Here is a 23,900-nt window from a genome sequence, read left to right as displayed (position 1 = left end):
CCAGTTCAAGAGGTTGTTTGAAAATGAGTAGTGATGTAGAACAAGAAGCATTTGGCATGGTTGCTGTCCAGTGGGCTGGCTTACTGGCTATGTATCTCTCCCAGTGGATCAATGACCTCTGAGGGGCTATATATTATATCGCTACTATGATGGTCTCCAGCTACATGGTAGAAGTATATTTTCAGTACAGGTATGTTACAGTTTTCACAAAGAAAAACATAGTTCACACCATGCAGGATGAAAAGAAATGAGAAACTAGTTTTCTCTTTGTGGCTCAGAAAAAGCTTTTTGCCTTGTGAGTGCCCTCCCACTAACTGGAGACAGCTTTTGTTTGCTTGAGACTGGTTATGTGAAAAGCAATCAGCATGGCAGTGAGTCTCAATAGACACGATTTTTAAAAGCAACTGTACAAAATAAGAAACCTACGAGTGACTCTTAGTTCTTATGTTATCTCTTACAAAAGTTCTTATGGGTGATAGAAAGATAAAGATACCTCACATCCCAGCTATCTTTGCAATGGTCCTCAGTTGGTTTTATCTGCTTCTCATCCCCACTCCGAGAGGCATGTGATCGGTTGTAGGAAACCTTCCTAAGCAACATGAATGATATCGAGTGCAATATTGGATACCCAAATGGATAAAATGGTATTTCATCAATGGACCCCAGTAATTATACTAGAAGATATTAACTGTCTCACAAAGGACAGGGCTGAGCTCTCATTATGTAGCTGAGACACAAGAAGGGCCCCACTCTAAAAGGTCAATGCATCTGTCCTTGCTTGTGCCAAAACTCCAGTGGGGTACACTTGTTACACAGTTAAGAGAGGAAACAACTTGCCTAAATTGCTGGGGAAGATCAGAGTAGGAAAATCAAACCTGTCTCCACCTAAATCTAAGCCTGCAGAGATATCAGAAGTTAGGTCTCAAATGAGCAAGGATCCAAGATTTGGTCCCTCCTTGGAATCATCACTGCTTTCCTTTCCTCCCTACCCTTATTTTTAAATTACATTATTTTAGAAAATAACATGAAAATGTTATACATGTATATAATGAACTTAGATCAAGTTCATCTCTATACCCAATCATGTCCCCTTCTTGTAAGTGCCCCCACCTCCCAAATAGCCTCTCTTCTACTTTCAGGTCTATGTTTTTTGCCTTTGATTTTTCTGTTGCAAGGGGTATAACTGTCATAGTGCTCCTGTGGAGGTCAAGGGACAGCTTGCTGGAGTTGGTTCTTTCTTTCCATTGCATGAGTTCCAGGGATTGAACATAGGTTTCAAGCTCTTTCTTTCCCCTGAGTCATCACTCATTCCAATGTCTTTTTTTAAAACCTAGATTTTGCACATGAGAGAATATATACATAGTATTCATTTTTTTGTCTCCCTTATTTCATTTAATGTGGAAATCTTTTTTATTTTAATTAGGTATTTTCATTTACATTTCCAATATTATCCCAAAAGTCCCCCATACCCTCTCTCCACCACTCCCCTACCCACTCACTCCCACTTCTTGGCCCTGGCATTCCCTGTACTGAGGCATATAAAGTTTGCATGACCAAGGGACCTCTCTTTCCCCTGATGGCTGACTAGGCCATCTTCTGATACATATGCAGCTAGAGACAAAAGCTCCGGGGGGTACTGGTTAGTTCATATTGTTGTTCCACCTATAGGGTTGCAGATCCCTTTAGCTCCTTGGGTACTTTCTCTAGCTCCTCCATTGGGAGCCCTGTGATCCATCCAATAGCTGACTGTGAACATCCACTTCTGTGTTTGCTAGGCCCCGGCATAGTCTCACAAGAGACAGCTATATTTGGGTCCTTTCAGCAAAATCTTGCTAGTGTATGCAATGGTGTCAACGTTTGGAGGCTGATTATGGGATGGATCTCTGGATATGGCAGTCTCTAGATGGTCCATCCTTTTGTCTCAGCTCCAAACTTTGTCTCTATAACTCCTTCCATGGGTGTTTTGTTCCCCCAATTCTAAGAAGGGGCAAAGTGTCCACACTTTGGTCTTCAATCTTCTTGAGTTTCATGTGGGAATCTTTAATTGTATCCACTATCTTGACAATGATAAGATTTTTGTTCTTCTAAGTGTGAATAATACTACATCATATATTTAGTACAGAGTTTTATCCTTTCATGGGCACTTAGGCCTATTTTGTAACATAATGATAATGAAGCGAGCTGCAATGAAAATGGACATGCAGAAATCTCTATCACATTCTGACTTTAGTTCTTTTAATCATATATCCAAGAGAGAGATAAGTCAGTCATATGGTAGATTTTGGGTTTTGGAGGAAGTTCCAGGCTTATTTTCTTAGGCCCTGAACTAACTTGTTTTCCTATTTGCACTCTAATTGCAATGTATTAGGTTCCCTTCCCGTAGTCTCACTAGCCTTCACTGTCATTTGCTGTCTTGATGGTGATCATTCAGAGTTGGGAGACACAGGATCCCAGAGTAGTATCTCCTTCAAGGATAAAGATTTTAAACAGGTCTTCATCTATTTATCATCCTTTCTTCTTTTGAGAATGGCTGGTCAATTCATTCTACTGGTTGCCTGGGTTAATTCCTTTGTTTATTAACTCTTGAGTTCATCATATACTCTAGGTTATTAATTGCTTGTCAGGTTAACAGCTGGGAAGATGTTCTGCCGCTCCGTAGACAGTCTCTTCGCCACGGCTAAAGTCTGCTTTGCTGTGCTCTCCAACTTCAGCAACCTCATTTATTAATCCTTGAGATTCTCTCCTAACTATTGGAATCCACTTCATAAAGCCCTTGCTGCTGGGATGTATGTCTTGAAGTACTCCCCTCTGCTTTTTTCTAGCAGCTATCAAGATTCTGGACTTCTATTAGGGTCTTTGATCCATTTTGAATTGATTTTTATATATGATGAGAGGTGTGTACTTTCATTCCTCAGCATGAGGATAGCCAATATTCCCTGCAGCACATGCTGAAGGGGCTTCATTTCTCCACGTTATGTTTTGGGCCCCTTTGTTCTAGGTCCTACCTTATTCTATGAGAAATAAGTGATGCCTACTGCATTAAGAATATTGTCCTCTTCTATGGTATATGCCTATTTTATACTTCATATTTAATATATGATATCATTACATATATATTTTTATATACATACAATATATGGCATGCACAAATACATATATACACACAGACACACACACACACACGATATTATTATTACCTAGCATATTTGGGGAGTTTGTGGTAGTGGCTACTATTTAAAATGTGGCTTTAAAAAAGGCCCAAGCATACTTCAAACTCAGTTTGCAGCTTGGGATGTCCTTGAACATCTGTGGGGCAGGAGGAAGGATGCTTGTGTCACAGCACACATGTGAAGGTCAGCAGACAACTTGAGTAGTTGGTTCTCTTTCACCACGTGGGTTCTGGTTGCAAGTGCTTTTATCTGATGAACCATCTCGCCTGTTCTACTGAATACTCATACTCCTCTCCCCACCTCCTAGTGCTGGTTTCAGGCATGTGCCACCTGGCTTATGCAGTGCTGGAATCAAACTTGAGACTTGGTGCATGCTAGGCAAGCGCTCTATCAACTGTGCTACATTCCCGAGCCCCTCTGTTGATTGATATTTTCTACGACCTTCTTCCAAACTTTACATGAAGCATGCATCAAATTTGTTTGATTTCTTCCAACAGGCAATCACATCCTTTTGTGTCTCCTCTCCTTCCCTCTTTACTACCAGGCCTCTTTCACCTGGGATACTGATTAGTTTTCATTTTTTTGTTGCCAACTTGATAAAAGCAAGAGTCATCTGGGAAGAGGAGGCTGCAATGAGAAAATGCCTCCCTCAGATTGGCCTGTAGGCAAGTGTGTAGAGAATTTTCTTCATCAATAATTGATGTGGGCAACTTGCCAATGCTGCCCTCAGCAGGTGGTCCTGGAATGTATAAGAAGGCAGACTGAGCAAGCCATGGGGAGCAAGCGAGTAAGCAACACTCCTCTGTGATCTCTGCTTTAATTTCTGCATCCATATTCCTGCCATGTTTGAGTTTCTGCCTTGGCTTCCCTCAGTAATGGACTGTGATTGGAATGTGTGAGCCAAATGAACATTTTCCTCCTCAAGATGCTTTGGTCATGGTGTTTATCACAACAATAGAAAGCAAACTAGGACCCCTAGCTAATATTTCAGAGCTAATATATTTCTTCTTCGGGGACTTTGTTTTATTATGGTTCACCATCACCCCAGATGTTTTTAGATAGATGTTAAATAGCTGCTTCTTTTTTTTAAAGATTTGTTTATTTATTTTTATTTATTTATTATATGTAAGTACACTGTAGCTGTCTTCAGAAGAGGGCATCAGATCTCATTATGGGTGGTTGTGAGCCACCATGTGGTTGCTGGGATTTAAACTCAGGACCTTTGGAAGAACAGTCAGTACTCTTAACCGCTGAGCCATCTCCCCAACCCTAGATAGCTGCTTCTAAGTGCTTCCAGAGCATCTTACTCTTCTCTGGATTATGTGGCATAGTTAGGTGTTGTATAGCTGCCATACCCTTCATTAAGTGATGGCAGTCCATTCATGCAGCTGTCATAAATTCCATCCTGGGTGTTTATATGAAACAAGAACTTATTTTCCACAGTTCCAGAGCCTGGAAACTCCTAAGATCAAGGTCAGCTTCTGATTTGATGGCTCATAAGGGTCAGCTTCGTAGGTCATACACATTGTCTCCACATGATGAAAAAGGGTCAGGATCCCTCTAGATCGCTTTGGTAAGGATGGTAATTTCATTCCTGAAGGCATCCTATAACCCGTGTCCACTCAAAGATTTCACTTGATAAAATTATCACCTTGTGTACGAGAAATTGGACACAACAAGTTTGGAGTGACACAGGGACACTTCAAAGACTAGACCTAAATCTTCAAGACTCATTGATGCACCCGGCAACTAGGAGGAGTTAATCACGTAATAATGAGAGAAATGAGCCACGTCTTACATGAATGGATGACCAGCGGTAGAGTAGAAATGCCTGTTGTCAGAGTGGTTACTCCAGCCATCTTTCCACACCAATGTTGAGGCCCAGCTTCTCCATATTCTTGCATTCAGCTCTCCCTATGCACACATCACCAAGGGGAGACCTGGAGGAATGTGCTCTATGCTATGAGAACAATAGCCCTGTCTCACCACAGCCACACCTTCCACTCAAAAAATGTTTGCTCTCTGATTTCTCTTTCAGCTCTGGTGAAACAGGAATCAACTTTCAAATATTTGATTTTAAGATGGGAGCTACAGCTAGACCTAAACAAACTGCCCATGCATTCTTTGAGGCCATAGACCTGGGGCACCCCTACACACACACACAGACACACACACACACACACACACACACACACACGAGTTCTGTTTGCACCTGTGAAAAAAATCTCTCTTATAACTCCAGGACATCTCTGGGCATCTATTTGTTACTGTAAGACACAGTATTGGTTTCATCTAGTATGAAAAGCTTGTTGATCTGCTTGAAGTGGAAAATTCACAACAAAGCAAAGTGGTCATTAGTAGTATTGTGAATGCTGTGTTCATGATAGTTTTTTTCTGTTTGTTTGTTTTGTTTTTCCTTAAGAGCAAAGTACCAAGGCTACACTAATTATGTGTTGGAAAAGAGGGGGGAAATCTCAAGTAGTCACTTTAACTATCTTTTTCCCCAAAGAAATAATTAAGGTGCAGTGCCGACCTGCTTTCCAACCAGAGAACCGGGATCCCTGGATACAGGCTTCATACTATTCTTCTTAACTGAGAGCAACTTGGGCATTTATCCAGGCTACTTCTCAAGGATCTAATATGTTAATTGAAAAAAACCTTTAAAAAATAACTTTGCAAGCAAACAGTTCATCCAATTGGAGACACGGGGGATTCTCTTCCAATCCTTTTCACTTCAAATCTCAGCTGCTGAAGCAAAAGAGGGAAAAAATCCTGCAGAATTCCTCAAAGCCAAGACTGAACTAGCTACAGTTCCAAGACAGAATATGATGAACTGTAATTAAAACAGCATGCACTCGAATTCCCATGTGGATATTTTGGTACACTTAATGCAGCAGTAGGTAGACACACTGTTTCCAGCTGCCCCTCTGATCCCTAAAACCTCTTTAAGATACCAGAAGCTGTCATAGCCCTGACAGAAAATAGTTTTACCTGCTCCTCCTTGAGGGGATTAAACCTCCCTGTGAGACATCTCTTGACAGGTACTAGGTGACTTGTTTTCCTCTCCTCGCTGTTCTGTGACCTTGTTGATCACAGTCATAAATGTGTGCATGAAGTAGCACACAATGGGGAGGAAAGGATACAGCCCTGGACAGCTGGCCTCTTGAGGCACCTATTGTCCAAAGGTTGGACATCTTAGACTTTTCAAATTAGTCCATAAAACAAAGATAGGTGGCTTAAAAGGGGATGTGATGATAATCTACTACCCAGATGCGTTTGAAATGGAAAACCTAACTCACTGGAGATGGATTTGAACTAGCACAAGGAGGAACCATCGGTGGTGGGCAGAAAAAAAGTGGTGTGGTATGAACAGTTACTAAATAGATGGATTGAGCCTTTCCAAACGACTTAGCAGAGACATACTGAGGGAGATTCAGAGTGTGAAGTACCCTTGAAGCCTAGAGAGGAATGACAGGGGATTCTCCAGACAGACAACCAGATCTGGATGAGCTTCAAGGCTGGAGAAAGATTAGTTCAACCACTACACTCAACACATGTACCAGTGTGTACACACACCCATCTGTACTCACAATTCTCTTCTAAACAACAATCCACACCAAAGACTTAAGGAAATACCTTCTTCACTAGTTAGTGACTAAGATAACCATGGTAGACTTCTCATTTACATAATGCTGTTGTCTGGTAGAGAGGACCAGGCTAAGGCATGGCTAAAACTCGTAGGCAGAAACTCAAGCTCACTTTGGACAGTTGCCTTTCTTTCAGCCACTTACCTAGTATTTTATTGCACCTATTGATGAGAGAGTTAAATTGGCTTAGATTCCCTAATCAAAGCGTCTTGTACTTCCCTGAAGATAATGAAATGCTATGAAAGAGAACAATCTGAGAGAGAAGGAAAATTTAAAGTAAACCCTTCTTAAAACAAACAAAATGATCTTTAAATCTTTGATTAGCAATTGCCTTTGGTCAAGCCTAAGTCAGTTGAGGAAGTTTTGCCCATTTAGAGATTGGAACCTATGAGATGGCTCAGCAGGTAAAGGTGCCTATGATACCTCCAAGCTTGATTACCTGAGTTTAATCTCTGATGTCCCATGTGAAAAGGAGACAATGGAGTCCTGCTAGTTGTCCTCTGAATATCACAAATGGTACACACACGCACACACACACACACACATACACACACACACACGCGCGTGCGCACACACGCACACATACACAGACAGAGACAGAGACAGATAGAGACAGAGACAGAGAGAGACAGAGAGAGCTAAGCTCTTCTAAAAAGAGAGAGGCTATTAAGGAGCACTATGACTTCTGGACAGCTCCAAGGTTTGTTTTATACATTCTTAAGAATTTTTTCCTCAAAGCTTCAGGGAGCTCTGCCATCTTCTTACCTCCTTTTCCCATTGTGTGGCAGAAGATTAGCAAGTGGGTCGAGTGTGCATTGAAAAAACATTAAGATAGGAAACAAAAACATTTCCATCCACATAAAACATTTCCATCCCATTGTTGTATGTCACCGAGTTATTTCAGAAGGCTCTGGTTGGGTTTCAGAGATGTCGCTATCCCCTTTGATCTCTAGTCATTGAGAAAAGTACTGGAAAAAAAAAAAACGATCCTTAGAACAATAGGGAACAGAATTTCTAGGCTACTCTGGCAAGGCCAAATGAGTACCAGTGAGAATTTGCATTCACTTAGGCACAGGAAAGGCTTTATTTCTGGAAAAGGGCTTAATTATGGTGTGGGTGAGAAACAGCTTTTTCTGAGTTCAAAGGGAATGGCATGTGGCATTTGATAAGCATTTTCTTGATGTTTAGTTACACCCAAGAGATTGATCTCTAGCCTTCATAAAAACAACAATAGGAAGAAAATACAGAAAAGAATTGTTTTAGGCTTACAGGCCAGTAAAGAGAAATGAGCGCAGGCTTCACAAGAATCAGAGCATTACAACAGAGGCTGGGAACCAGGGCAATGATAAGAGCCAGGGACAGCCCTACTTCTGCAATTTCAATTCTTATGCCCTTACCCTCTCGGTTGATAGCTTACATTCATTTTGTGTCTGTGCCTTTGTGAGCATGGCAGAGCTAAGGTCCTTACCTTGACCTAGGAAACCTGTTCAAGCAGGCTGGCTGATTCTCTCTGAGACCCAACACTGGGCTAGTTTGTTCCCTCTTCTTCATAGCCCCTCTCCTTCCCTTTCCCACTAGGAAGAGAGTATGAATTGTGTGCTGCTCGCAGACATGAAGGCCTAGACATGCTGGTTTCTAGCTAGCTAGAAAGATGCTATTTGGTAACCTATAGTATCCTTAGCCTGTCACACAGATTCTCCCTTCATCCTGAAAAAGCAAAGAATCTTTCTTTCTGCTGACCTTTCATTCCTTTCCATTCCTCCATGCTTGCTTGCTTGCTTGGCTGGCTCCTCACTGTTCAGCTCTCAGTATTTGCCAGAATCCTTTGCCGAGGAAGCCTTCTGGGATATCCAGCCTGAAGCAGCTCTTGTTCTTTTCTTTGAAGGCATAACCCTGATTTATGTTCTTCATAATAGTGTGACTAATCAGAAACTGTTCATCTATTGGTTTATATGTTTCTAATCTGCCTCCTGCCTATAGAATGCAAATTTCATGAGGCAAAGAACCACCTTCCAGTCCGTATTCCCAATATCTAATACTCGGCATACAAATAGTTGTTTAATGTAACAAAACTGATGGGAGCTCTTACTGTATTTGACCCTGACTATTTATCTTGGTTAGTCCTAGTCCAGGACTGTGATATAGATGTGATTCCCATGTGACAAATAAAGGAGCTGAAGTTCAGAGACACGAAATAACTACTGGAAAAGGCAGAGACAAATATAAACCCGTGTTACATCTCTTCCCAGGACCATACCCTGCAGCTGCAACTCTTTTCCTTATACATTATTTTTTAAATTTTGGAGCTTATGTTGAAAACAATTTTTAGTTAACCTTGCTATTTGCCTACAACTTAAACACTTATGGACTGCATGAATCAACATACTGTGGATCATCAAGATAAAGATAAAATATCCACCAATTCCTGGCGATTAAAAAAAAAGGAATTCCTTTCTTCATTCCTTTGTTCCTTCCTTCCTTCCTCCCTCCCTCCCCCCTTCCTTCCTTCCTCCCTTCCTCCCTTCCTTTCTTCTTCATCCGTTTGCTTCTTCATTTTAATTATGATTTTTTTCTTCAAAGTGTGTTTCTCTTAACGTAATTTTGGCAACTGTTATCTGACATAAAAATATAAATCATAAGTGGGTGTGATTTTAAAATCATGAAAATCGATTTAGAAATGACCACAGCAATGGAAACAGATATTCAAGAAAAAAGTAAATCAAAGCCTGGTGCCCAAGTAAAACAAGTCAAAACTTACCTAATGCCTTGACTGCTATGTGGAAGCACAGAAAGTGGTATAAAGAATTTTAACTCCTACTTCTGGAGCTGTGAAGGCGTGGAGAAGAGATCTTATCTGCTCAACTATTCGATGGCTCTCTGGAGATCTGATTAAGAAGAACCCTTAGGCCAAGTCTAGACTAAGTAGAAAAGGTCAAAATTGATTACTGAAGTCTACACAGTTGTAAGGTAATGCAGGCTCTCTGTAATTCTCTGCTATTCCAAGCCTGCAAGAAAGACTTGACAGTAAGAAGGCTCTGCAAGGTGTTTACGGTGTTCCTTGGATGTTAAGCTTGATGCATGCCAGTTTGCCTGGCTCATTATATACGTGCATATGATTTGTTGTTCAAGTTATCTCACATACATAAGAGAAATTTTATTGCCAGAAAGCCATTGTTGAAACATCTGAAAGAGCATCTATGAGAGAAGACTAAAGATAATGGGCAATGTCAAAACTCAAGACAGAGCTATTTTAGCTATTCCCCTATCAGCAGGTAGAATAAATTCTCTCCCCAAAATGAAGCTAGAAAACTAGAAGCCATTCACAACTGTTTCATGCTTTGAAAAATCAACCAATATATACAATAGTCTGAGAACTATTTCTGCCTTTTAAAATACTGGGCTTACTCAGATGTGAGGACACACACCTTTAATGCCAACCTTTTAGGAATCTGAGGCACGAAGATAGCAAATTCTATGCCAGCTAGGATTACCTAGTGAGACCCTATCTGTCTTGGTTTCCTTTCTGTTTCTGTGGTAAGACACCATGGCCAAGGCAACTTTTAAAGAAGCTGTAGAATTTGGGCTTATGGTTTCAGAGGGCTAGTGCCCACAATAGTTGTGCAAAGATGTGGTGGTAGGAACAGCTGAGAACTCACATGTCAAACTAGAAACAGGAAGAGGAGAGCACACACTTGGGATGGCATGAATCTTTTGAGACTTCAAAGGCTGTTCCCAATGCTATACTTCCTTGAACAAGGCCATGTGTCCTAATCCTTCCTGAAGAGTCCCAACCAACTGGGGATCACATTTGTATTTGACCGAATAGGAGCCATTTTCATTCAAACCACCACACTATTTTAAATAGATGATAGATAGATAAATAGATAGATGTGTGTATATGTACATGTGTGAGAGAGAGGGGGAGGGAAAGGAAGAAAGAGAGGCAAAGGGAAAGGGAGAAGGAGTGAAAGAGCACACTGAGCTTCATATGGGAATAGTGAGGATTTGAGATTTTCTGGCCTGAGGTATGTCTCACCCACTTCAATCCACCTTGTAGGTTCTGCAAAAGTAGGACAAGTCATGTTGAACTGAGAGACTTTATGTAACATGGACTCATATATTTGGAGACCTTACAATGTATAGTCATTACAGAAATGATGACCCTAGAAAAGGCTGGGTTGAGTGGTTCAATGGCTACCCTACAGAGAGGTCACAGTTCCATCTGGGAACTGTCTTACTGACTGAAGTTGTACACATGGAGACTATGGATGAGAAAGCAAACCTCAGATTAATATCATATAAATATCAGGCTTAAAAGAACCCAGCAGAAACAAAAACTGGACAAGATTTGAAAACAGCCTGAATTTGAATCTGTGCCTCCAAGAGAGCCCACTTCAGGAAATGGAGATCGTGGTTATTCTGGTATTACGGCACAGCTGATATACAGTCATTGACAGAACAGGTTTAGGCTGGGGGGGGGGGAGTTATAAACATAAACAAAACATAAACAATGGTGGTCACCAAGGGAAAGCATATCAGAACTTGGAGTAGCAACACAACATGATTGGTAAAGTCACATTTCAAAAATAATACACTGAAGCATGCCAAGCAAGTGTGGCTCACAATCAAGAAAAGAAACAAGCACTCACAATGATCTGGTGTTACAAGGTAAGGTAGTAGGCAGACAAAGGCTTCAAAGCAGTTATTTATTATGAATACGCTTTTAAAACTAAAGTACCCTGGAAGAATTCAAGGAAAGTGGGTTAATAGTAGATCAGCAAATAAAGGGCTAAGATAATGACCTAGGAAAGACTGAGAGGTGGTGTCTTAGTCAAGGTTTCTATTCCTGCACAAACATCATGACCAAGAAGCAAGTTGGGGAGGAAAGGGTTTATTCGGCTTACACTTCCATGCTGCTGTTCATCACCAAAGGAAGTCAGGACTGGAACTCAGACAGGTCAGGGAGCAGGAGCTGATACAGAGGCCATGGAGGGATGTTCTTTCTGGCTTGCCTCCCCTGGCTTGCTCAGCCTGCTCTCTTATAGAACCCAAGACTACCAGCCCAGGTATGGTCCCACCCACAAGGGGCCTTTCCCCCTTGATCACTAATTGAGAAAATGCCTTACAGTTGGATCTCATGGAGGCATTTCCTCAACTGAAGCTCCTTTCTCTGTGATAACTCCAGCTGTGTCAAGTTGACACAAAAATAGCCAGTACAGGTGGCAAGGGGAACATCTGGTAGCAGAGGACACAATGGCTGCAAGAAAATCCACTGGGCCTTCCAGTTTCCATCTGCACCCATACCTGATCTTGTGTCACAGTGCTCCATACCCAAATACTGCTGGGAGAGCAGGTCTCCCAGGAGTGCTGACAAGCCTGGTCACTTCTGCTCAGAGGGAACAGCCCAGAGACCTCATGACACAAGAACAGAAATGAAAAGGGAGATATAACAACAGAAACTGAGAAAACTCAAAAAATCATCAGATCCTACTACAAAAGCCTATACTCAACACAACTGGAAAATCTGCATGAAAAGGATAATTTTCTAGACAGATACTAAATACCTGAGTTAAATCAGGATCAAACCATTTAAACAGTCCCATAACCCCGAAAGAAATAGAAGCAGTCATTAAGTCTCCCAATCAAAAAAAAAAAAAAAAAAAAAAAAAAAAAAAAGCCCAGGAACAGATGGGTTTAGTACAGAATTCTACCAGACCTTCAAAAAAGACCTAATACCAATACTCTTCAAACTATTCCACAAAATAGAAATGGAAGGAACACTACCCAATTCATTCTATGAAGCCACAGTTATGCTGCATATTCTCCCTTGGAGATGGAATGGTTTCTGTCTAGTCTGGAACCTGTCACAATTTCCTTTCATAGAGGACTTCATAAGAGATCTTTTTTCTACTTCTATCATGTTTAATGTTGGAAAAAGATTTTAAAAACTGGTTGAGTGCATGTTACTTTTAGCTTCAGAAGATATCACATATATTTAAGAGGCATTTAACTATTATAAATTATTTTAATGACTCAAAAAACAATAAAGTTCTATCCCCTCTCAAAAAGAAAGAAAGAAAGAAAGAAAGAAAGAAAGAAAGAAAGAAAGAAAGAAAGAAAGAAAGAAAGAAAGAAAGAAAGAAAAAGAAAAGAAAAGAAAAAGGAAACCCACTGGAAAGCTCTGATATGCTTTCCCTTAATGGCCATAATTATTTAAAGTAGTAGCAGGCTTGAGAGTCAAAAAGGGTCTGTGAACTAGAAATCAATAGAGATTGTCTCATATAAAGAACAGGGAGAGAAGTGTGGTAAGATAACCAGCCTAAGAAGGCAGGGACAGAAGATTAGCAAATTGTGAAATGAGAGTCTCACAGGAGAGAGAAAAGTTCACTGAAAGCCAGCTGTGGTCGTATACATATATAATCCTCACACTTGAGAGGCAGAAGCAGGAGGACTGCTGTGAGGTGGAGGCCAGCATGATCTACATAATGTGTTTCAACCAGGTTACATAACAAGACCCAGTGCACAAAACGGGGAATGTAGGGATGGGGGATGGAAGAAGAAAACAGTTGTTATAAAACTTCCCATATTTGTTGTTTTACTAAACTTCCCATATTTGTTGTTTTACTAAGTAACTTATGCAGCCACAAACCTGACAGAAATGAAGTTAGTTTAAATGCTAGTAGGCCCACCTCTTGGTTATTGTGGCCAAACCGTTAAGAGCCAAATCCCAAAAGAAATTCCTGAGAACAGCAGAAGAAAGATGGCTCCTTGTCGAAGTGAGCATCAATACAACTCAGCTGTCTTGTCATCAGAAGCCACTAGTGGCAGAAGGCAGAAGAGTGACATACCCGCAGTACAAGAAGAAAATACTGTCAAACAAGAATTCCACGTCAAACAAAACTGTTCTTAAAAGATGTGAGCAAAACAAAGACATCTAGTCACAAAGAGTGACTAGCAGATGTGCCTGATAAGAATGAATGAAGGGAGGAGTTTTTGCACATGTGGCACCAGAGGGTGACTCGGAACCACAGGAAGAAAGGAAGGCTTTGCTTGATAAATATGAGCCCATCAATACATTTATAACATTACTCCTGGTTTCTTTAAAAGATAGAGCTTACATGAGAACTATTTTAATGCCATGCTGTTAGGTGTATAATTCTAATAACACAAAGGAAAAAAGATAAGAGTGAATTATGCTGTAGCAAAGATTCTATATGGGCCCTGTGCGTGAGGCTACTGTCTCTGAATCATATGAGCTTTGCTTATGCTGATGTATAGAGTCTGGTTTCTTGGTGTCTATAGTCGCTCTGTCGCACTTTTTCTCTTCTTCTTCTTCTTCTTCTTCTTCTTCTTCTTCTTCTTCTTCTTCTTCTTCTTCTTCTTCTTCTTCTTCTTCTTCTTCTTCCTCCTCCTCCTCCTCCTCCTCCTCCTCCTCCTCCTCCTCCTCCTCCTTCCTCCTCCTCCTCCTTCTTCAGGGATCTCTGAGCTCTAAGGTGAGGTGATGGAGATATTCTTCATAAATCTGAGAGAACACTCTTTTCTAAGGAGCTGGTAATTATCGGTCCATTTTGGAAACCTTTAATATAAATGGCACCCTGGCAGGGGCCACATGGGTTTTGCTGGGCTGGGCTGTGTGTGAGTGTACTGTGATTTCTGGCCCCATGGCAGTGATCTCATCATGTCTTCACAATCAGGCTTTGTGACAACCATAGAAAAATCAGTGGGGAGGCTTCCCTGTTGTCAACCTACATGAGGGCACTGTGTGATCATACCTAAAACACACAATCAGTTCTACCAGGGCTTTCCCAGCTGAGTGCTGGATGAACCAGTAAGGGGTCCTCTGGTCCTTCAGACTACTGTGAGAGTTGTATTTCTGGGGGAGGGGGTGTGATATGACAAAGAGCAAGAAACAGGAAATGGCCAGAGCTGCCACTTAGGATTATTAAATCATGTTTATTAAAAATCTTCCAGTATCGATGATATCGGAGGAAAAAAAAATCTGGATCTCGAGACCATCTTGATCAAGAGAAAGAATCACAGCTCTCACCTCCTGAACAAACTTGGATGCAGTCCAGGCTTTGGCACTAAGCTTGACTAAGTTCATCATCCAAACCCATTCCTTTCCCATTTTTGTCCTTAGCCTTTTACTCCATCTTTCTCATTCTGAAAGTTGGATTCCTTCAGGGTTCCAAAAGGATTCATGAACCTCTTGGATCTTTACTCATCCCGCATGATTGCTTGGTGATGAGTAAAAAGAAGTCTGCTGCTGGGTTTCTGAGTCAGGAATCATCCCCTTGTCTCTCATTGGTCAGAATTGAGTCATCCATTTGAACTGAGCATGTGCTTATTGGCCTAAACCAACCATGGTTTTATACTAGAGCTAAGAGTGTAGTGTACTGCCTCCAAGAGTATGTGGGATGCATGGCAGAGGTGTTACTATCAGGATGCAAGAAATTTCTGTGGACTGAGAGGATTAAACTAGCAAAAGCCATTACCCCATCAACAGGAAACATTGACTATTATGAAGTCAGTGGCAATTAGGCCCTAGACTCCTGCCCTGTCAGGCTGGAGAGCCCTAGGATGCTGAAGGGAGTTGGGAGGGAGTACAAAGAACACTGGGATACCTCTTAAAACCTAGTTGGCAGCCCAACATGTAACTCCAGAACAACAAGGGGTAGAAAAGGCCAATTGTGAATATCATTCTGACAAATACTGAAAGCCCTGGAGAGATGTTTATGCTAACAAGGATGACAAAAAGGTAAGATGAACTTTCCCAGACACTTTTGGAGAACCAGTCCTCACAGTGCAAGTGATAGCCTTTGACATCACGGGAAGAACAAACACACAGGCAGAAACTACAGATGAGGGTGCAACTCTTCCCGATATCTGCTATCTACTTAGCCATGTCCTAGGCATTGCGTGGAGCAGGTACAAGTCCGTGTAGTGTTTGAGAGCATAGCCTGAGATACTTCCACATCTAGGAACAAATCCAAGCTTTGTCATTCATCTGCACTGACATGTCATACAGAACATGAAGATGCACTGTTTGTGAAAAAGAAGTGACACATTATAAAGAATTAGCAGCTCGTTAAATGAAAGTGACTTAACATCCAAGTGACTTAACGTCACTAGATATGGTTCTTAGGCACAGTTTGTTGTCATTGTTAGTATTGTTGTTAACTCTAAGAGGCTCAAAAGAGGTGGTCTCTGTTGTTAAGGTGCCTGTCACAAGCTGTGCGACAGGCAGGTAATGAATGTCACAAGAGAGGCAGAATTGAAATGACATAGCCTCAGGAAGATGAAATCCCTTCTCTGTATTAGGCCCTGAGAAACTTCACCGAATGCTGTGGGTAGGATAGTGGTTAACTGGAAGTGACATCTTTGGGGCCTTTTTTCTTGTGTCTTTTTATAAAACCATATCTTACACTTCAGTACAGAGGTTGTAAGAGACAGACACATGAGCCATGTCATTTGCACGATCATGTTCTCTAGAGAGAGTGAGATGCCACGTGTCTCCTCTGCTCTGTCATCCCTCACACAGGAGATGGTATCATTGCTGTCTGCCCACGTGGCAAAAGGAGAGGCTATTTGATTCATGGTTTAGTTGGGGCTATTAGATTGTACTCCCAAAGGCATTTGATAATCTGTTTAACTGAACACAGTCATTTGTCTTGTTGCTGACTACTTAGCAGATGGAATTGTGTTTGGGTAATTATTATATGGACATTAATAAGACATCTTTTATTAATTAGCACTCCATGAGGTGCGCTTTTGAAAATAGAAAATTCTAGGTTGTTTGGAAATATTAATCACTGGTGCTAGCTCTGTAACTAAGTATTTGGAGGCTATTCATTCTGGATTTGTTTCTCTAGATTTTTTTTTAAAACCTCAAGAACAAAGGCTATAGCTAATACATTGTACCCTGTACCACCCACGAAAAAACCAAAACAAAAACAAAAAGAAAAAAATCCAAAAAACAAAACTCAAACAAAACAAACAAACAAACAAACAAAAAATCAGATTTCTTTTCTTTCTTTTTTTTTTTTTTAAGTCATAAATGGTTTAGTTTGCAGAAATAATCATGGACATATTTTATTTCATTTAAATTTTCTTCAGAGGTTTTTATGGTCAAAGGATATGTTTACTTTAAAAATTATAAACTATGCCTGAAGAATAGCTTTATAATACAATGAAAAAGGGTATGTGAATATTTTTTTAAAAAGATGAATGGATAGATAGAACTAAATCATTCACTCACTCCCATATGCATAAACACGTACACACATATACATATACATGCATACATACAGGCACACATAAACACAAACACGTCTACATAATCCTATGCACATATAAAGTGCCCAAAGCTGGGAACAGGCTGGTAGACACTTCCACCTGATCTGGGCCTCTCTGTGTATAGTCAGTATCTTTTCCTCTTACATATATGTGCCAGCTAGCATCTATCTGGCTATCAGTCTGACTGAGGGAGACTGACAGACATGCAGTTATATAGCAAAAAGCAGCGTCCCGTGCCTCACTAAGCCCGTTGTGAAGTGCTTCTGAATGGAACCACGTGCAGTGTCGCTGCCTTCCCTGAAGAGCCCACTTAGAAAGCATGCTTTCTACCAGAGCTCTGGATCCCAAACTGTTTTCTCCTGTCTGCACATACCGTGCTTGTTGCTTTGAGCACGTTTCCTCAGCCCCCACTGGGTAAATCTTGTGCTCTGCTCTGCTGGGTAAAGGCTTTATTGTATAGACCAAAGACAGCCCACACCAAGAGTTTGAAACCTATGTTACTAGTTATAGGAGCAAACACCAAGCTAATTTGTTACTTCACAAAATTTAAAGTAGTTTCAAAGGAAGAAAAATACAATCTTTCCATGCTGTTTCACATAGAGAAACAAAAACAAAAATCCCCAATAATCACTTTCATTTAAATACTGGTTCTATGTCGCCGATTACGTTCCATACTCACATTTTCTCCGTTTTCACTAATGTATCTTAAGCAATTACTCATGTTTAGAAGCCCATTATATAGATGAACAAATTCATGATGAGGATGTCATGGAAAGTGACACAGCTATTAAGAGACAGGCTGTGTCAGCAGCTGCCATTGAATGAACTAACTCAATTTTTTAAACAAATGTATAACTCAATGGCCAATGTCCCCCCTTGAGATAAGCTTCCAAATTGAACTAGTAAGCCTTTCACCTGTAGATCAAAGATTGGGCTTCTCACTGGACCACACTGTTAGAATCTGGAGCTATCGTTTAGCTATCTGTGGGGATATTTAGAAACCTGTGTCCAGATGAATCTCTGTATGGCACACTTTAAAAGGGTGTGTTGTTAACACAGTTGGCGGCTGCCCCACAGAAGCAGGCATCAGTCTGGAAGAATGTACAGATGCTGTGGCTTGTCTCAGCTGGGTCTGTCTTTGTTGCCTGGGCAACCAAAGAATGTAAGAAACACACTATATTCTTTTCTTTTCTCTTTTTCTTTTCTATTCCTTCCTTCCTTCCCTCCCTCCCTCCCTCCCTTCTTCCTTCCTTCCTTCCTTCCTTCCTTTCTTTCTTTCTTTCTTTCTTTCTTTCTTTCTTTCTTTCTTTCTTTCTTTCTTTCTTTTCTTCTCTCTCTTTCTCTCTCTCTCTCTTTTTTTTTCTTTTCTATGTAGATGTGTAGGCAGAGTCAAATAATAATAATGCCTGGAACCACTACTTATGGTTGAGAGACAGAAGCCGTGTTTCAGGTTGTACAAGAGAGGCAACGCACCTGGATTCTTTCCTGTGGCAATGACATCAGACAAGAGAAAGATCAGTTTCTGGGATCCTGGCAGTCTTTTCTGTAAATTTGTTCTCTAAGATAAACAGTCTATACTAATTTTTTTTCTGTGATAGCTGTAAGAAACATTACAAAGATTAATGTTGCAATGTGATTGTAAACTATGGGTTTGGAAATCCATCTTGAGCTCAAAGCATGGCTTCTCAATATGCTAATTGTGCACCCTTAGGCAACTTATTTAACCCCTTTTAACCTCTTTCCCCATCTTAAAAAAATGGAACTCTCCTGTAGATTTTGCATATAATTGATTTCCATTCATTTATTCAGGGTCGATTTATGTGTCAGGCATTCAACTAGATGCTAGAGGAACAGAGGCGAATTAGGAATAGTGCCAATTTCCACAGAGGCCACATCTAGTACAAAGGGTGTATATTTTGATACTTTTATTGTTGCTGCCATCAAACACCTAACCGGAGGCAATATAAGGGAAGGGAGGGGGAGTTTGGCTCAGTGTTTGAGACTGTTGTCCATATGGTAGGAATGCATGGGGATAGGTGCAGGAACAGGAGGGTGCTTGCACATATCTAGAAGGTTTGGGAGCAAGAAAAAGGAAGCATCATGGAGGACTGTAAATTTCAAAGCCTACCGCCCAGCAACCCATGTCCTCCAGCCAGAGCCCGTGTCTCCAAGGTTCTGAAACCACACAAAACACGTGCCACCAAGCATGTAAACAAGGGTTTACGTATGTGAGCCCGTCGGGGGACATTACACTCTGAAACCATATCAAAGTGTATGTTTAACTAGTCACTATGAGTAATGAGCTAGAAAGTAGAGGACACAGAGATGCAAATGACAGGGAACCCCACCCAGTGTGGGGTCTTACAACAAACTTTGTAATAAAAATACATTTGTATCTTAGAGGAGCACATGATTTAGCCCGGGAGAAAAGCAGAAGAAATACAGTTTATAATCATATTGAAAGACGAGAACACAAGAGAAACAACAAAACACAAAAGGAAACAAACAAGCAAAAGACCCCTCCAAATATAGATAATCCATTCCAGAAGTGTCCAAAGCATAATGAGACTCTGAGAAAGCAGAGGTAAGAGGGGACTCAAGAGAGTTTCTTGAACTTGGTTAAAAGGTTCAGCCTTTGCCATAACAGGTGAAATCCTTAGAGGATGAAAGTGCAAGTGGTGTGCAGAGCTGAGAGAAGCTCAGCGCACATGGTGCACCTACCCAGGAACTCAAAGTGCTGGGCAGGCGATATCATTATCCACAGCTTATCATCATTACTCCTCCTGTTACCACGTGAGATAAAAGGCAAAAAATCTGCCTGCGCTATGAAAAGAAGTTTAAGGTGGCTGCGCCTGGAAAGGCTGGTAAATCCATCCCTGACAAGTGGCAGACAGGGTGCAGAGCCCAAAGCCTGCTGCTCTGCAAGCATATTCTTCTTCCTCGTTTTTTTTTTCTGCTCATCTGCCTCTCAGCCCCCTCAATGAATTCACACGCTTGTTAAGCAGTGAAGTCATAATTCTCTCTGGCAGTTCTGTCATTCCCATAATTGATTCTTTGCTGGAGCTTAAACATACAAGAATGCAGGTGGACCAGATTATATGTTTGCAGGGGAAGCCAGGGGCGTTGGGTAGGGGGAAGGTGAGTGGGAGGACAGGAGTGGTGGAGAGGAGATTCTAACACCCCAGGCTGGAGACAGCATCTGTGAAAGCAGAGGTAGACTGTGAGGATGACATGTATTCATTCACTGGGGTCAAATTGCTCAATGCTTTAGTGTCAAATACTCTGCATTCTCAGGGAGGGATGACAACTGTGGATCTCAGGGAGAGAAGAGGAAAACCAGACTGGTCATTTGCAGTTCTTAACTCTGTTCGCTTTCCTTTACCTTGGGTCTTCCTGTGTTTAGATGGTGATAGAAGATTGTGCTAAAAGCTTACAGAATATTATTAGTTGGAAGTCATGGGGTCAATGTTGAATTTGTAGCCTAATTTGTTTATGGAAAACTGTGAAGGGACCAAGGTGGTGAGATTCTGACAGCAATTCTGCCATGCATGTGTGTCCTTAAGCAAAACTCTAAACATTTCTATTAAATGAGGATGCTTATCTATTGACGTAAGTTCCCACTTAAACCAATGATTGCTAAAGACTAAGTAAGGAAAAGGCACACATTTGAGTTTGGGTTCTGGTCTTCCTACACCATGCTGGACATAGAATGACCCCTGGCTTGAAGCAGATAAAGGTTAGGGAAAGCTACAGATACTTGGTGAGAAAAAAATTACAAACACAGGTAATGGCAATCAAGGAGAACACGTTGCAAGGGCCAAAGAGAGACACCAGGAAACATTGTCACAATACTCAAGTGAGAGAAGTCAGTGGAGAGCCATACAGCTGTGTACCATGACTCCATAATAAGAGAACTCTACTTGGGATACCCGCCATACCACATAGTAGCTGCATGCTTCAGTCACTGAGGCTGTGGATCTTGGATGCCAATATGATGCCAGATCTTGGGTTTGACACTGGAAAGTCAATAGCCACAAGGCAGCTAAAGAAGAAGCCAGGGGCATCACGTGTTTCCCTTGTCACTCTCTACCAAGGACACATAACTATTAAATTAAATATAATGAGACCTACTATACCCTCAAAGGAAGAGAACATTAAAATAGTAGAAATAGTAAAAAAAAAAAAAAAAAAAAAAAAAAGCTAAAAAAAAAAAAAAGTATAAGTAAAAAGCAGGCACAGCCTGATTAAAACCTCAGCTTTTCCTTTTGGTGTTTCTAGGTATTAAGTAATTCAAAAATACAATTGTCCTTAAAGATATTAGCTTTGTGGCTAATGTCAGGTTTGAGGACAAATATTTAGGTACAAACCAGCACTCATTGTTGTCACCACTTCAAAGTGAATAAAACTAATGAGTCCCATTACCAGCTCTCAACCCCAGCTTTGGCTTCAGAATTTCAGGGAAAGGAAGGGGACACAAAACGTTCCCAGGTGAGCTCGGAGGTTCTCACAAACTTACTTTTTAATAAAAGCAGGACTTTATCGGTTCTAGAGGGATGAGGTACAAGAAAAGGCAGAGAGTTTTCTTAAAAGAGTTTCCTTGCAGCTTGAATGCAGCTGAGTGGCAGAGCATGGCTTAGCATGAGCAGGGAGGGTCCTTGGGTTGCATAAAGCAGACAGAGGTTTGCATTGTAAGCATTGACTAGAAACGGGTGGAGGTGGGGGTGGGGCAGTGTTGAAAAAAGGTATTTCCTTTGTGTTCATGATTTTTTGTGTTCATGATTTTTAGATATTAGCAAGGAGAAGACACATGGCAGACCTTGGGCAGAAGGGAAGGAACTAATAGTAGCTTATTTCTATGGTGGTAAATCAAGACATAGTACAATGTATGGACCAAGTGGTGACCTGAAAAGCAAAAGAACCCACTGAGTCTATCAAGCAAATGTAATGACTGACCATATTCTTCTGTAGGTTTGCACCTGACAGTGACAGCTAAACTCAGGTAAAGGAACATCTTTTTTTCTTAAATATATTATTTCTATTAATTCTTTGAGAATTTCATACATACATACATACATACATACAAGACATTTTGATTATAATCACCCCCTTAACTCTTTGCAGGTCCACCCCTACCTCTCTGTGCCTTCTGACCTTCATGTCCACTTTCTTTCTTATAATACACCAAGTGTTGTATACACCAAGTTGTATTGCCCATGTGCAATACAAATTAGGTCATCCATTGGAGTGTGGTCAAACCACCAGGAGCTCCATACTTAAAGAAAACTGACTTTCCCTCCCCCAGAAGCTATCAAGTGTCACTAGCTCCCAGTTAGGGGTTAGAGTTTGTAAGCTTCTTCTGTTCCCATGCTGTAAATGCTGGCTGAGTTGCTCTTCTGTGGGTCTTCTGCTGGCAACACAGCTGCTGAGAGTTCATGGGTGCGGTGGTCCCGTCATGTCAAGAAGAAATTGATTCTGTTCCTCCTGACCTCTGGCTCTTAGAACCTTTCTATGCTGTTATCTCACAATGGTCCATGAGCAGTGTGGTGATGGGTATGTGAAGTAGATGTCTAACTTGTGGCTGGGGACTCCATACCTACTCTCTACACTTGGACAAATTTGGAGTTTCTGTGATAATAGTCATCCATTGTAAAAGGAGACTTCATTAATAAGGTCCAAGAGCTGAACTGATCAAAGGATAGAGAGATAGGATTTAAAGGGCTGTCTGCTGCTATATTCACATCATAAAATAATAACACATTTACCCCCTGGAGCCTGTGAACACTCTGTGTACTCTTGATCCGAATTACAACACTAGGCAGGTTTTAAATCTAATCAGAAGTTTATGGTTAACCCTATAACATTTCTTACTATTACATATTTTACCACACCAATCATTATTATAAACTACATGATGAACATCTTTGATGAAGATTGACTGTTAAGTTGGCTGAAATTCTACATATGTGTGTGTGTGTGTGTGTGTGTGAGAGAGAGAGAGAGAGAGAGAGAGAGAGAGAGAGAGAGAGAGAGAGAGAGAGAGAGAGAATTCTCTAAGTTGATCAGGTAGGAGGATAGAAGTATGATAGGTGAATGAGAAAGGCTAAGTCTGCAAAACACTGTGGGAGGGATGATTTTAGTTAAGTGCCAGGGTGAACAATTTTGATTTTATTCTGAATACAATGAAAAGACATTGAAGGATTTTTATCTAGAAACCCAGTGTATTCCAATTTACATTTCCTAACATGAGTTTTCTCTGGCTACTTAACAGAGTACATTAGATTTCAAGGAACAAAGGTGGAAGGTAAAAAACCAATGACATGGCTATCGTAGCTACCCAAATGGAAATGGCTATGGTGTGGCCCAGACTGATGTAGAGACAAGAAGTAAAGACATTCGAGGCTGGGTAGAAAATAAAGCCATGGAGTTTTCTTGTTAAAAAACAATAAGAATGAAGAAAGAGATGATGACACCCCAGCCTTGTGTAAAAATGTATGCTTCAACTGGAATGTCTTTATGATAATGGTGTTTGTAGAAGTCATTGTTGACTCGAATGCTGAGAGCAGTAACCTAGCGGGGAGTTGATTTTGAGCTGGAGAAGACTTTGCAGTACTCAGGCCCCCACCTTCAGCCGATGGATCAGCTCCTGCCAAGTCTCCTTGGAGCTTCTACCGGGCTATTGAACCTACGTTTTTATGTCACAATGCAGTCTAACCCACATAGGGGTTTTTTGTTCATAAAGCCCCTTCCTTTGCTTAGTCTCCATCTTGCAACATATTCTTCACCAGTG

At 41.0% G+C, this 23,900-nt stretch overlaps 1 protein-coding gene across 4 annotated transcripts in view; it reads left to right on the top strand.

Moving 5' to 3' along the window:
- Ppp2r2b (protein phosphatase 2 regulatory subunit Bbeta) overlaps positions 1 to 23,900 on the top strand; it is a 406,697-nt gene that overhangs the window by 98,178 nt on the left and 284,619 nt on the right. Inside the window, exons 1-2 of one of the 4 annotated variants that reach the window (XM_029471972.2) lie at positions 15,403 to 15,575; positions 22,082 to 22,112. The exons of 2 other annotated variants lie outside the window; for them this stretch is intronic. The gene's annotated coding sequence lies outside the window, so the exon portion shown is untranslated. Of the gene's footprint in view, positions 1 to 15,402; positions 15,576 to 22,081; positions 22,113 to 23,900 lie in introns of those variants that run through there. One more of the 4 variants, XM_021150236.2, reaches the window with a different exon arrangement.

The sequence above is a fragment of the Mus caroli genome, unplaced genomic scaffold, assembly GCF_978045245.1.
Source record: "Mus caroli unplaced genomic scaffold, Mus_caroli_1 scaffold_19, whole genome shotgun sequence".
NCBI lineage: Eukaryota > Metazoa > Chordata > Mammalia > Rodentia > Muridae > Mus > Mus caroli.
The sequence above is the reverse complement of the archived record's forward strand: the minus strand, read 5'-3'. Positions and strand labels throughout refer to the sequence as shown.